A 14,887-nucleotide genomic window follows, 5' to 3' on the forward strand; every position below is an offset into this window, starting at 1 on the left:
GATAACAATTGGAACAGCAAGTATGCCACTTCAGATAAGACAAAGGAGCCAAAACTATTTGTGAGATGGACCTCAGATAGGTTCGATAATACCAGAGTTCTAATATATTCACATTGTGCATCTCAGCTTCAAGATTCTTGAATAGTTGTTTAAAAAATAGTCCTCTTAATTTCCCCTAGTAAGAAACGTTTGGCCTTTGTGTCAAAAGTCTACCTGGCTGTAGAATAGCTTAGCATTATTTTAACCCTTTATCTGCTGGGCAGGCCTGTCACCTCAGTACTGTACAAGGCAAGTCTGAGAAAAAAGAGGAACATGAAATCAGTTAATAAATAAATCAAGCTGGCTAATCTGCTTGACGGGCGGACACTAGGGTCTGTAACTTAAACCTTTGGTGTCCGATTACTCGGGATACCACCTTCACGTCACGTGACCCTTTAATCTTTAATTGAATTTCCTCTGGATGAACCCTAGAACAATCGATAGGCTAGAGTCTATTAGACATAGGAGGCCCATCGCACAACATGACAGCTAACAAGGGTAGGCCATGGAGCTCAGCATGCTGAAACACTAAGTGACCCCCACACATGACACAGGTCACATAGTAACTTTAACATAACACACAACTTTGTAGTTGAATGACATGGGATAGAGGAATCTTAGTCCTGAGATGATTTGTGGAGCTTTACTCACGGTGTGCTGCCGAGTATCTTTACTGTGACGTGTGTTATGGGTTGCTATGGAGTGACAGACTGTACAGTTTATAATGGGTTGCTATGGAGTGACAGACGGTACAGTTTATAATGGGTTGCTATGGAGTGACAGACTGTACAGTTTATTATGGGTTGCTATGGAGTGACAGACTGTACAGTTTATAATGGGTTGCTATGGAGTGACAGACGGTACAGTTTATAATGGGTTGCTATGGAGTGACAGACTGTACCGTTTATTATGGGTTGCTATGGAGTGACAGACTGTACAGTTTATTATGGGTTGCTATGGAGTGACAGACTGTACAGTTTATTATGGCTTTCTATGGAGTGACAGAGTGTACAGTTTATTATGGCTTTCTATGGAGTGACAGAGTGTACAGTTTATTATGGGTTGCTATGGAGTGACGTACAATTTATTATGTGTTGCTATGGAGTGACAGACTGTACAGTTTAAATGAGCTTGTACCCACCACTTTCCAGAAATCAGCCTCAGTGCCCTCTCTGTGGTGTGTGTGTGTGTGTGTGTTGTTTGTGGTCTCTCAGTGATTCATCAGAAATGTCCTTGTGGGTGTCTGTGTTTTGAGGTTGTCTTCGGTCGTTTGGCACCTGGAGAGATCAGAGTAAGGCAATCAGACTGGGAGAATGCTGGATAAACTAGTCACTTATATAAGAGTGTGTGAGAGACGAAAATACAATATTGAAAGTATGATAGGTGTCCTGAAGTGGCCAGGATCTAGAGGGAGGAGTCTATGGAAAAGGGAGTTATTGTATCAACACACTGAAATGACTGAACTTACTCGATGGTGTTGCAAATTAGATGGAATGAGGGTTTTCCCCATCTGGTGGCGTATACAGTCACCTTGGCCACACAGCGTATAACCCAATGGTTTTTGGACAATATGAAAATAGTTCTAAAATAGTCATAAGCACTGTCAGTGCTACGCATCATGGGCAGACACATTGTAATGTGCTATTAAGTAGTATCATGATCATATTATTTACATTGGATAACTTTAGAGAGGGATTTAGTTATTGACCGCATTAGAGAGTGGAGTGAGACTGATCGGGTCAGCATATCTGACTAAGTCTGTTTTGTCTTGTGGCTATACAGTTACCAACAAAATGTTACAAATCTGCAGACATTGTTGTGCCACCTTGTTTTTCTGTGGACAACAATTTTAGGACATTGATACGTCTGCTCATCTCACATTCTCCTTGTAGTCTTTTGCTCAGTTGTCTTGTAAATAGATTGACTTAGTATCCTAAACTGGTCTGACGCATTCATCTGGCACGCTGATAGCAACCCCACACCCCCTTTAATCTATCTTTTTTTTTGTTTAAAATAAGGCCTAATTGTGTCCATTAAGGTTTTTGTAGACCTAATAGTGTCCATTAAGGTTTTTGTAGGCCTAATAGTGTCCATGAAGGTTTTTGTAGACCTAATAGTGTCCATGGAGGTTTTTGTATGCCTAATAGTGTCCATGAAGGTTTTTGTAGACCTAATAGTGTCCATGAAGGTTTTTGTCGGCCTAATAGTGTCCATGGAGGTTTTTGTAGACCTAATAGTGTCCATGAAGGTTTTTGTAGGCCTAATAGTGTCCATGGAGGTTTTTGTAGGCCTAATAGTGTCCATGGAGGTTTTTGTAGACCTAATAGTGTCCATGAAGGTTTTTGTAGGCCTAATAGTGTCCATGAAGGTTTTTGTAGGCCTATTAGTGTCCATGAAGGTTTTTGTAGGCCTAATAGTGTCCATTAAGGTTTTTGTAGGCCTAATAGTGTCCATGAAGGTTTTTGTAGACCTAATAGTGTCCATGAAGGTTTTTGTAGACCTAATAGTGTCCATGGAGGTTTTTGTATGCCTAATAGTGTCCATGAAGGTTTTTGTAGACCTAATAGTTTTTCTGAAGTCCACTTTCTTCTTTTTAGTTCCGTTTTGATTTGTTTAAAAATAGTGTTCTAAAGAACAAAAAGTTGTTTTATAGTCAAAGTACATCTTGTCTTCCAAATCATATTGTTCACGATGCATATGATTTATTTTACCACCCACTGGATTGTTGAGTGTTGTCCGTTAATCAACAAACCATATTTGAGTAAATCTAATTCCTACAGTGATGGGACATGTCATCAAATTTCAAAAAGGATCAGGGAGCATAATATACCGCGTTCCTTTACTTTTAACTTGACCCGAGATTTGGCTGGTTTAGTGTTAAGTGTGTATATATTTCCAATGAAAGTACATTTAGCCCACCCCTGGAGCCCATTGTCCCCTCCTGACATACTTTATTGGGGCTTCCCTCCCCCTGTCTCTCCCAGTTATGAGAGATCCCGACCTGAACATGTTTAGCACTTTAGGGGAATTGACAGCCGCTTCAAAGTTCCATGAATAAAACGTACTGTTTGCCAGAATGATTATACAATTTGAAATATGTCACCATGTGTACACAGACGGTAGGCTTTTGGGCAAATGCAATTTCATGAGGTTTGGCATGCATTGTGCATAGAGGAGAAGAGGAAAATGGCGACTGGATGTGAGTCAAACACACAAAGTGTGGTTAGTGATTTTGATCTGGCTCAGATTGTTTCTGAAGCCTTCCCTGGCACTGACTTCAGAGCATGTGTCACACACATAATTGGGCTGCCTAAATATATGTGTGTGTGTGTGTGTGTGTGTGTGTGTGTGTGTGTGTGTGTGTGTGTGTGTGTGTGTGTGTGTGTGTGTGTGTGTGTGTGTGTGTGTGTGTGTGTGTGTGTGTGTGTGTGTGTGTGTGTGTGTGTGTGTGTGTGTAACTGGAAGAAGCAAAGTAGCCAGAGATAAACACCAACACATTTCTTGGGCCAACAGGAACAGCCCAGGCCGTGTGTAATCTGTTGTCGATCATGCTCACGTGAAAAAACAATCTGCCTGTCACAGTTGATAATGTTGTGAAGCACTCAGTCCCACTCCAGAGAATTAGCTAGCGCTGCAGTGACATATTTGAGGTGGTGCTGCTCTGTCTGAACAGGCTTCCAGTTTTTGGTGTGTGACAGTTTCTCTCTGTCTCCTATTGGAGAGAGACAGGTGTTGTTATGACATTGGCTTGATTTTACATGATGAGGCGACCAAACACATCAGAGGGAGTTTGTAGAGACCTACAGGCCAACTCCACACAGGATCCACAAGGCTATAGATTGTGGGAATGTGTGTGGTGTGTGTGTGTGTGTGAATGTCCGCAGGCGTGTGTGTCCGCACACGTGTGTGTGTGTGTCATCACCAATCTCTAGATCAGTCCTGGCTTTTATGATGGCTTTTGATCTCTTGGAAGATACACCTTCACAATACTCAGTACACCATCATAATACTCACTACACCATCATAATACTCACTACACCATCACAATACTCACTACACCATCACAATACTCACTACACCACCCCAATACTCACTACACCATCACAATAATCACTACACCACCACAATACTCACTACACTATCACAATAATCACTACACTATCACAATAATCACTACACCACCACAATACTCACTACACCACCACAATTCTCACTACACTATCACAATACTCACTACACTATCACAATACTCACTACACTATCACAATACTCACTACACTATCACAATAATCACTACACCATCACAATACTCACTACACCATCACAATACTCACTACACTATCACAATAATCACTACACAATCACAATAATCACTATACCACCACAATACTCACTACACTATCACAATAATCACTACACTATCACAATAATCACTACACTATCACAATAATCACTACACAGTCCACAGGAGAATAATCAGAGACAAAGATATAGGACCTTTCCATTCCCTTCTCTGCTGCACTGTTTGTCTAAGTGATCCAAAGCATTACATTACATATAATTTTGTCTGCCTTAATAATAAAGCACATAATGAAACTCTGAATGCAATATCATTAGTAATTACAGTTGTAGAAGGATACCACTGTTCAGTATAATTAGAAGATCAACGGTGAGAAAGACACTTTTTAATTAACCGATGCCATACATCCTTATATTTCAAACCATAGATACAAGCGAGACAATTGTGTTTAATATCTCAATATATTTCCGTACACAATCAAATTAGTTTCCCAGATTCCCAGGTTGAGATTCTGAAAATATGGTGAGACCAAGTGCAGTAACTTGTGGTGAATTATGGAAAGGTTGTGTAGAGGTCACAGTATATACACGGAATACATTGAATGGTCAGAAAAGGTCAAAGGATAACTCCTGTATCAGCAAAATATGTATGTGTTTTTTCCCTCTCTACAGTACGTGAGAAATGGTTCAGTACTACTAATGATCTAGTATGGCCTAGTAGTGTTCTAGTCACCCTCTCTGGCCTGAGGCACTGAATTCACCCATGACAACAGCGTATTACCGGTACCTCTGTATATACTGTAGCCTCGTTACTGTTCTTTTATTGTTGCTCTTTTATTTTTTACTTTAGTTTATTTAGTAAATATTTTTCTTAACTCTTGCTTGTATTAAAACTGCATAGTTGGTTAAGGGCTTGTAAGTAAGTATTTCACGGTAAGGTCTACACCTGTTGTATTCGGCGCATGTGACCATTTTTTGGGGGATTGATTTGATTTGTTAGCCGGAGACACATGGCGATTATACTGTACTGTTTAACCCCCAGACCTACAGGCCATTACAGGGATCAACGAACAGGGCTATCTTTCTTTTACGGTCCGATCCCTCACTATTCCCCCCACTAGCAGTGGCTCAAGAGCCATGGAAAATGTTCCCTCCGTACAATGCAGAGAGCCAGTCTTTTCACTATTCATTATGGCAGTATGTTATTTTATTTTCCCCATAAAGTCCTAAAGAGCTTTAATTTAGCTAGAGGTGCTTTTCTGGGCAAGGCCTGTCTAATTACATTTTGTGTATGCCCAAAGCTACAATGCCAAGATGTAATGCATATGCAGTGGTAACATGTTCACAATTGAACTTCTCGATACTAAACATTTTTTCGAGGTCTAATTAATGTCACATAACCTACTGACTATAATATTTTGACTGGAAGTATTCCCATGCCTTTTGCTTGATGACTGCGTGGTGAAGCAATGGTGAAATCGTTATAGAGCTTTGCCAAGTGAGAGACAATTCTGGTAATTTGCATGTTGTGTTGTTCAAACAGTGTGTGAACTCTACCCCTTTGATCCATTATGGATGAGGCACCAGTAGTACCAACTTGGACTCAAGGGTAGACGTAACAATTAGTATGATATGTTAAGTTTCGTTAGGTACCTATTAATTTGTAGATGTCCATCATCCTATCTCCTCACGCCATTTGCACACACTGTATATAGACATTCTTTTTTTTCTATTGTGTTATTGACTGTACGCTTGTTTTTTCCATGTGTAACTCTGTGTTGTTGTTTGTGTCGCACTGCTTTGCTTTATCTTGGCCAGGTCACAGTTGTAAATTAGAACTTGTTCTCAACTAGCTTACCTGGTTAAAGAAAGGTGAAATAAAAAATAAATAAAAAATAAAAATAACATTTCCTATGATTTGTTACAAATTATAATTCGTATGATATTGTTCAAATTGTAATACGTACAATATGTTACGGATTGCAATATGTACAAAGCTTATGAATTTGCTGTATGATATGGTACGAATTCCAATTTGTTGTGGCCAACGTTAGCTAGGTCGCTAGGTGGCTAATGCAAACTTTAGCTAGGTGGCTAACGTTAGCTAGGCTAGGGGTTAGGGTTAGGGGTTAAGGTTAAGGTTAGGGTTAAGGTTAGAAATAAGGTTAAGGTTAGAGGATAGGGGAAGGGTTGGCTAACATGCTAAGTAGTTGCAAAGTGGTAAGTAAATGCAAAGTTGCTAATTATCTACAATGCTAAAGTTGTCCTTGATGAGATTCGACCATGCAACCTTTGGGTTTCTAAACATTCGCGATATCCATCCATCTACCCCAACCAACTACACTATTTTAGTTTTTGCCATTAGGTACCTTCTGTCTTATGTAACCATACCAAACGTAACATATTATATTAATTTGGCTTCCCAGATTTACATTTACTATGTTACGTCTAGTCTATGAGAGCAGGCTGGCAGTATGACAAGCTCTCCCTTTGTTCTGCCTGACACTCCTGTTACCCCACAGGAAAAGGCTCATGGTCGTGTAACCATATTCACTGGCTGAACTACTGCTATTCGTACTGAAGGGGGAGGCCACCATTAGGGACATGTTGCGTCTTCACTTTGAGATAACCACCACCTACCCCGCTCTGTAAAACCATACTGTCTACTACTGAACATATGCCATATGAGACTTGGCTGGTGATTATATGGATACATTGATTAATTATTCAAATAATGATAAGATAATCATGTGAGATTCCCAGTGTTTGATGTTGAAAGTGTAAATTATTGTTGTACCCTCAATGTGGACTGGAGACCAATGCAATGTATGTGTTATGCAACTATGAGTGCTGCCTATAGGGGAGCTGTAGAGCCTTTTCGAAGCTTATTCAACTGGTTAAGCAAAATGAGCTGTGAGTTGCATTGGCCAGTGAAACTCATTGTTCAGCTATCTAACAATGAACCACAAATAATTTTACCCCAAACAGTTCACATAATGTTTCCTTGTTAATGAAAGGTATGCATGTCATTGCTAAATTTTTGTTACAATGGATTGTAAAATATTACAAATTACTTCCTTTGTAGATGATAATTCAAATAGCATCACACAGCCTCATTAAAAGTGCTGAATATTTCATCAATACATGCATAGTTTTAATATTCACATCAAATAGAATTTGATATAGCCACCTTTATGTCCAATGTTTTAGGCTGCTAAAATCACAAATGCTGTCAGGGACAGTCATCACTGTTTCCTAAAGATCTCTTTTCTTCCCTGCGGAGAATGCGTGACTGACGTGGTTTCACTGTATATTTCAGTATTTCACTCAAAGTTCCCTTTGTCTCCAGATTACTTCGTGTGAGAAAAAAGAAGTGCCTCTCACTCGCTAATGATTTTTCCTCCAATTGAATGGCTGACAAGTAATTCACTCCTAACTGCTCAGAAACTGGCACAGTTATTTCATTGTTTCAGCCCTCCTTTCTACAGGAGCCTGTAAAGTGGGGATGCCAATGTAGAATTTTTCTGTTTCCAGTCGAATGGTGCCAACCGGTGTTTCCTGAGGCTGAGGAGAAGCTATGCCTGACAGATGTTGTGTGTTACCCCATAGCAGTGGAAAGATCACACACGTGATCTGACATTTCAGCAGTCATAGATATAATGTGAATATTCAAACGATCAAGGTAGAGCAGTGGTTCCAAACAAGGCTACTTGAACTTCCAGGGGGTTCTTAGCCTATCCACAGGGGGTTCTTAGCCTATCCACAGGGTGTTCTTAGCCTATCCACAGGGTGTTCTTAGCCTATCCACAGGGGATTCTTAGCCTATCCACAGGGTGTTCTTAGCCTATCCACAGGGTGTTCTTAGCCTATCCACAGGGGGTTCTTAGTCTATCCACAGGGTGTTCTTAGCCTATCCACAGGGTGTTCTTAGTCTATCCACAGGGTGTTCTTAGTCTATCCACAGGGTGTTCTTAGCCTATCCACAGGGTGTTCTTAGTCTATCCACAGGGGGTTCTTAACCTATCCACAGGGGGTTCTTAGTCTATCCACAGGGGGTTCTTAGCCTATCCACAGGGGGGTCCTAGCCTATCCACAGGGGGGTCCTAGCCTATCCACAGGGGGTTCTTAGCCTATCCACAGGGGGGTCCTAGCCTATCCACAGGGGGTTCTTAGCCTATCCACAGGGGGTCCTAGCCTATCCACAGGGGGGTCCTAGCCTATCCACAGGGGGGTCCTAGCCTATCCACAGGGGGTTCTTAGCCTATCCACAGGGGGGTCCTAGCCTATCCACAGGGGGTTCTTAGCCTATCCACAGGGGGTTCTTAGCCTATCCACAGGGGGTTCTTAGTCTATCCACAGGGTGTTCTAATGTGAATATTCAAACGATCAAGGTAGAGCAGTGGTTCCAAACAAGGCTACTTGAACTTCCAGGGGGTTCTTAGCCTATCCACAGGGGGTTCTTAGCCTATCCACAGGGTGTTCTTAGCCTATCCACAGGGTGTTCTTAGCCTATCCACAGGGGATTCTTAGCCTATCCACAGGGTGTTCTTAGCCTATCCACAGGGTGTTCTTAGCCTATCCACAGGGGGTTCTTAGTCTATCCACAGGGTGTTCTTAGCCTATCCACAGGGTGTTCTTAGTCTATCCACAGGGTGTTCTTAGTCTATCCACAGGGTGTTCTTAGCCTATCCACAGGGTGTTCTTAGTCTATCCACAGGGGGTTCTTAACCTATCCACAGGGGGTTCTTAGTCTATCCACAGGGGGTTCTTAGCCTATCCACAGGGGGGTCCTAGCCTATCCACAGGGGGGTCCTAGCCTATCCACAGGGGGTTCTTAGCCTATCCACAGGGGGGTCCTAGCCTATCCACAGGGGGTTCTTAGCCTATCCACAGGGGGGTCCTAGCCTATCCACAGGGGGGTCCTAGCCTATCCACAGGGGGGTCCTAGCCTATCCACAGGGGGGTCCTAGCCTATCCACAGGGGGGTCCTAGCCTATCCACAGGGGGGTCCTAGCCTATCCACAGGGGGTTCTTAGCCTATCCACAGGGGGTTCTTAGCCTATCCACAGGGGGTTCTTAGTCTATCCACAGGGGGTTCTTAGCCTATCCACAGGGTGTTCTTAGCCTATCCACAGGGGGTTCTTAGCCTATCCACAGGGGGTTCTTAGTCTATCCACAGGGGGTTCTTAGCCTATCCACAGGGTGTTCTTAGCCTATCCACAGGGGGTTCTTAGCCTATCCACAGGGGGTTCTTAGTCTATCCACAGGGTGTTCTTAGCCTATCCACAGGGTGTTCTTAGCCTATCCACAGGGGGTTCTTAGCCTATCCACAGGGGGTTCTTAGTCTATCCACAGGGGGTTCTTAGTCTATCCACAGGGGGTTCTTAGCCTATCCACAGGAGGTTCTTAGCCTATCCACAGGGTGTTCTTAGCCTATCCACAGGGGGTTCTTAGCCTATCCACAGGGGGTTCTTAGTCTATCCACAGGGTGTTCTTAGCCTATCCACAGGGTGTTCTTAGCCTATCCACAGGGGGTTCTTAGCCTATCCACAGGGGGTTCTTAGTCTATCCACAGGAGGTTCTTAGCCTATCCACAGGGGGTTCTTAGTCTATCCACAGGGGGTTCTTAGCCTATCCACAGGAGGTTCTTAGCCTATCCACAGGAGGTTCTTAGCCTATCCACAGGAGGTTCTTAGCCTATCCACAGGAGGTTCTTAGCCTATCCACAGGGGGGTCCTAGCCTATCCACAGGGGGTTCTTAGTCTATCCACAGGGGGTTCTTAGTCTATCCACAGGGGGTTCTTAGCCTATCCACAGGGGGTTCTTAGCCTATCCACAGGGGGTTCTTAGCCTATCCACAGGAGGTTCTTAGCCTATCCACAGGGGGGTCCTAGCCTATCCACAGGGGGTTCTTAGTCTATCCACAGGGGGTTCTTAGCCTATCCACAGGGGGTTCTTAGTACTTGAGAAGACTCATGAAACTATAGGCTTACTGGTAAAATGCACATGAGGGGGTACTTCAGGTACTCGATGTCCAGATGGGGCGGAGGAACCTCCCGCACCTCAGCTTCCTGGAGTGGACCAGCCACCACCGGCCTGAGGAGAGACACATGGAATGAGGGATTAATGCGATAATCTGGGGGAAGCTGTAACCTGTAGCATACCTCGTTCAGTCTCCTCAGGACTTTAAATGGCCCCACAAACCGCGGACCCAGCTTCCGGCAGGGCAGGCGGAGGAGCAGGTTTCGGGTTGAGAGCCAGACCCGGTCCCCAGGTGCGAAAACCGGGGCCTCGCTGCGGTGGCGGTCGGCGCTCGCTTTTTGCCGGTCGGCGTTCGTTTTGGGCCATCTCTGCCCAGGGGATGAATGTCGCCCACTCCCCCGGCCGGTCCTGGCAATATGCCGCAGAAACCTACCCACATCCTGATTTACTCTCTCCACCTGCCCGTTACTCTCGGGGTGAAAACCTGAGGTAAGGCTGACCGAGACCCCCAGACGTTCCATGAACGCTCTCCAGACCCTGGACGTGAACTGGGGACCCCGATCAGAGACTATGTCCTCAGGCACCCCATAGTGCCGGAAGACGTGAGTGAACAGGGCCTCCGCAGTCTGTAGGTCCGTAGGGAGACCGGGCAAAGGGAGGAGACGGCAGGACTTAGAAAACCGATCCACAGCGACCAGGATCGTGGTGTTGCCCTGTGAGAGAGGAAGATCCGTCTGGAAGTCCACCGACAGGTGCGACCACGGCCGTTGTGGAACAGGTAGGTGTTGTAATTTCCCTCTGGGCAGGTGCCTGGGAGCCTTGCACTGTGCGCACACCGAGCAAGAGGAAACATAAACCCTCACGTCCTTGGCCAAGGTGGGCCACCAGTACTTCCCACTAAGGCAACACACCGTCCGACCGATGTCAGGATGACCAGAGGAGGGTGACGTATGGGCCCAATAGATCAAACGGTCGCGGACAGCAGACGGAACGTACATGCGCCCAGCTGGACACTGGGGGGGGAGTGGGCTCTGTGCGTAACGCACGCTCGATGTCCGCGTCCAGCTCCCACACCATCGGTGCCACCAGGCAAGAGGCCGGAAGTATGGGAGTGTGATCCATGGACCGCTCCTCTGTGTCATACATCCGGGACAGTGCATCTGCCTTAGCGTTCTGGGAACCTGGTCTGTAGGATAGAGTGAAAACAAAACGGGTAAAGAACATAGCCCACCTTGCCTGGCGAGGTTTCAGTCTTCTCGCCGCCCGGATGTACTCCAGATTGCGGTGGTCAGTCCAGATGAGAAAAGGGTGCTTAGCCCCTCAAGCCAATGTCTCCACGCCTTCAGAGCCTTGACAACAGACAACAACTCTCGGTCCCCCACATCATAGTTTCGCTCCGCCGGGCTGAGCTTCTTCGAAAAGAAAGCACAGGGGCGGAGATTTGGTGGCGTGCCCGAGCGCTGAGAGAGCACGGCTCCTATCCCAGCCTCGGACGCGTCCACCTCCACTATGAACGCCAAAAAGGGGATGAGCCAGCACGGGAGCCGAGGTAAACAGAGCCTTCAGGTGACCAAAAGCCCTGTCCGCCTCAGCCGACCACTGCAGCCGCACCGGTCCCCCTTCAGCAGTGAGGTAATGGGAGCTACTACCTGACCAAAACCCCGGATAAACCTCCGGTAGTAGTTGGAAAACCCCAGAAACCCCTGCACTTCCTTTACCGTGGTGGAAGTCGGCCAATTACGCACAGCTGAAATGCGGTCACTCTCCATCTCCACCCCTGATGTGGAAATGCGGTACCCTAAGAAGGAGACGGACTGATGGAAGAACAGACATTTCTCAGCCTTGACGTACAGGTCATGCTCCAACAGTCGACCAAGCACCCTGCGCACCAGGGACACATGCTCGGCACGTGTAGTGGAGTATATCAGAATGTCGTCGATATACACCACTACACCCTGCCCGCGCAGGTCCCGAATAATCTTGTCAACAAAGGCCTGGAATACTGATGGAGCATTCATTAACCCGTACGGCATGACGAGGTACTCATAGTGCCCTGAGGTGGTACTAAATGCCATCTTCCACTCGTCCCCCTCCCGGATACGCACCAGGTTGTAAGCGCTCCTGAGATCCAATTTTGTGAAGAAGCACGCCCCGTGCATTGACTCGATCGCACTGGCGATGAGAGGCAGCGGGTAGCTGTACCTCACAGTGAACTGATTGATCCCTCGATAGTCAATATACGGGCGCAGACCCCCATCCTTCTTCTTCACAAAAAATAAACTCAAGGAGGCAGGTGAAGTGGAAGGTCGAATGTATCCCTGCCCCAGGGATTCGGAGACATATGTTTCCATAGCCACCATCTCCTCCTGTGACAGAGGATACACGTGACTCCTGGGAAGTGCTGCGTCAACCAGGAGATTTATCGCACAATCCCCCCGTCGATGAGGTGGTAATTTAGTCGCCCTCTTCTTACAGAAGGCGAGCGCCAAATCGTCATATTCTGACGGGATGCGCACGGTGGAGACCTGGTCTGGACTTTCCACCGTAGTCGCACCGATGGAAACCCCCACACACCTCCCTGAGCACTCTCGTGACCACCCCTTGAGAGCCCTCTGTTGCCACGAAATAGTGGGGCCATGACAGGCCAACCAGGGTAAGCCCAGCACCACAGGAAACGCAGGAGAATCAATAAGGAAGAGACTGATTCTCTCCTTATGACCCTCCTGCGTAACCATGTCAAGTGGAGCGGTGGCCTCCCTAATCAGCCATGACCCTAATGGTTGTGGATGCCCTATCTAGGGCATCCACAGGGAAGGGCATATCCACAGGAACAAGGGGAATCCCTAAACTATGAGCAAATGAACGGTCAATAAAATTCCCAGCTGCACCTGAATCTACTAGCGCCTTATGCTGGGAATGCGGGGAAAACTCAGGAAATGAAATAAACACATACATGTGAGCAACAGGGGGCTCTGGGTGAACCTGGTGCCGACACACCCGGGGTGACACGATAGTGCCCTGCCTGCTGCCTCAACTCCCAGAGGAACCCCTCAGCACCGACCAGCAGTGTGCCCTCTGCGGCCACAGATTGTGCAGGGAATGGCCCCTCCTCCAGTCGCCCTAAATGCAGCACCTCCCAGCTCCATGAGCGTCGGAGCGGAGCTGCTTGGGGATGGAACTGACAGGTCCCGATCCGGATGTCCGCGGGCAGTCAGCAGGTTGTCCAGCCGGATGGACATGTCCACCAGCTGGTCCAATGTGAGGGTGGTGTCTCGGCAGGCCAACTCCCGAAGGACGTCCTTGCGCAGACTGCACCTGTAGTGATCGATCAGGGCCCTGTAGTTCCATCCCGCGTTGGCGGCCAGGGTCCGGAAGTCCAAGGCGAAATCCTGTGCGCTCCTTGTCCCCTGACTCAGGTGGAACAGACGTTCCCCTCACTCCATAGCAGCGTCTCCCTCACTCCATACAGCATTGGCCTACTCCAGGGCTTTGCCTGAGAGGCAGGAGATGAGGGCGGACACACTCTCACGCCCCGAAGGAGCCGGGTGGACGGTCGCCAGGTAGAGCTCCAGCTGTAGTAGAAACCCCTGGCATCCGGCAGCCGTCCCATCATACTCCATCGGGAGCGCGAGTCAAATCCCGCTGGGACCAGGTGGCAGAGGGGTGGGCAGTGGGACCTGTTGTAGTGGGGCTGGTGGAGGCGCTGGAAAACCTCCTCCTCTCTCCTAACGATCCATCGTCTGCAGCACGCGATCCATGGCTGTGCCCAGACGTTGCAACATGGTCGCGTGCTGCTGAACGCGCTCCTCCACTGCAACTGGGAGGGCATCTGCTCCTGCTGACTCCAACCTTCAGGTGAGTGATTCTGTAAGGGTCCTGTGTGTAGCTGGTGTAGAGAGTCAGGCGCAGGACAGCAAATATGAGTAATCAACGTACTTTTACTCAAATGACAAATGTACAAAGTAACATCACGAGCACACAATGACGGATCGAAAATACAATAAACAATCACTCACAAATACAACATGGGGAACAGAGGGTTAAATAATAAACAAGTAATTGATTGAGTGAAGCCAAGTGTGATAAGACAAAGACAGAACAAATGGAAAATGAAAAGTGGATCGGCGGTGGCTAGAAAGCCGGTGACGTCGACCGCCGAATGCTGCCCGAACAAGGAGAGGGACCGACTTCGGCGGAAGTCGTGACATCTAAACACTACTCTAAACACTCAACACTACTAAACATCCCTCTAAACACTACTCTAAACTCTCAACACTATTAAACACCACTCAGTAGAACTATGCAGTACACGTATCCTACACCATACAGCAGGGACTGTCATCTAGATTCAGCTGTGGTCAGGGGGCCGGAACATAACTACAAATAATTGGTAGACTGTAAATTGACCTTAAGAAGCCCAAACAGGTATAATGTTTGTCTAAAACATAGTCATTTCAAACCTTGCTTACATTTGTAGATGATCACGTGTCTCTCTACTATGTGCTGGAATACTTGGGAACAGATTTCCAAACTTAACTTTATCGACAACAATGAACTTTCTTTTTTT

The sequence above is a fragment of the Salvelinus namaycush genome, chromosome 1, assembly GCF_016432855.1.
Source record: "Salvelinus namaycush isolate Seneca chromosome 1, SaNama_1.0, whole genome shotgun sequence".
Taxonomy (NCBI): Eukaryota; Metazoa; Chordata; class Actinopteri; order Salmoniformes; family Salmonidae; genus Salvelinus; species Salvelinus namaycush.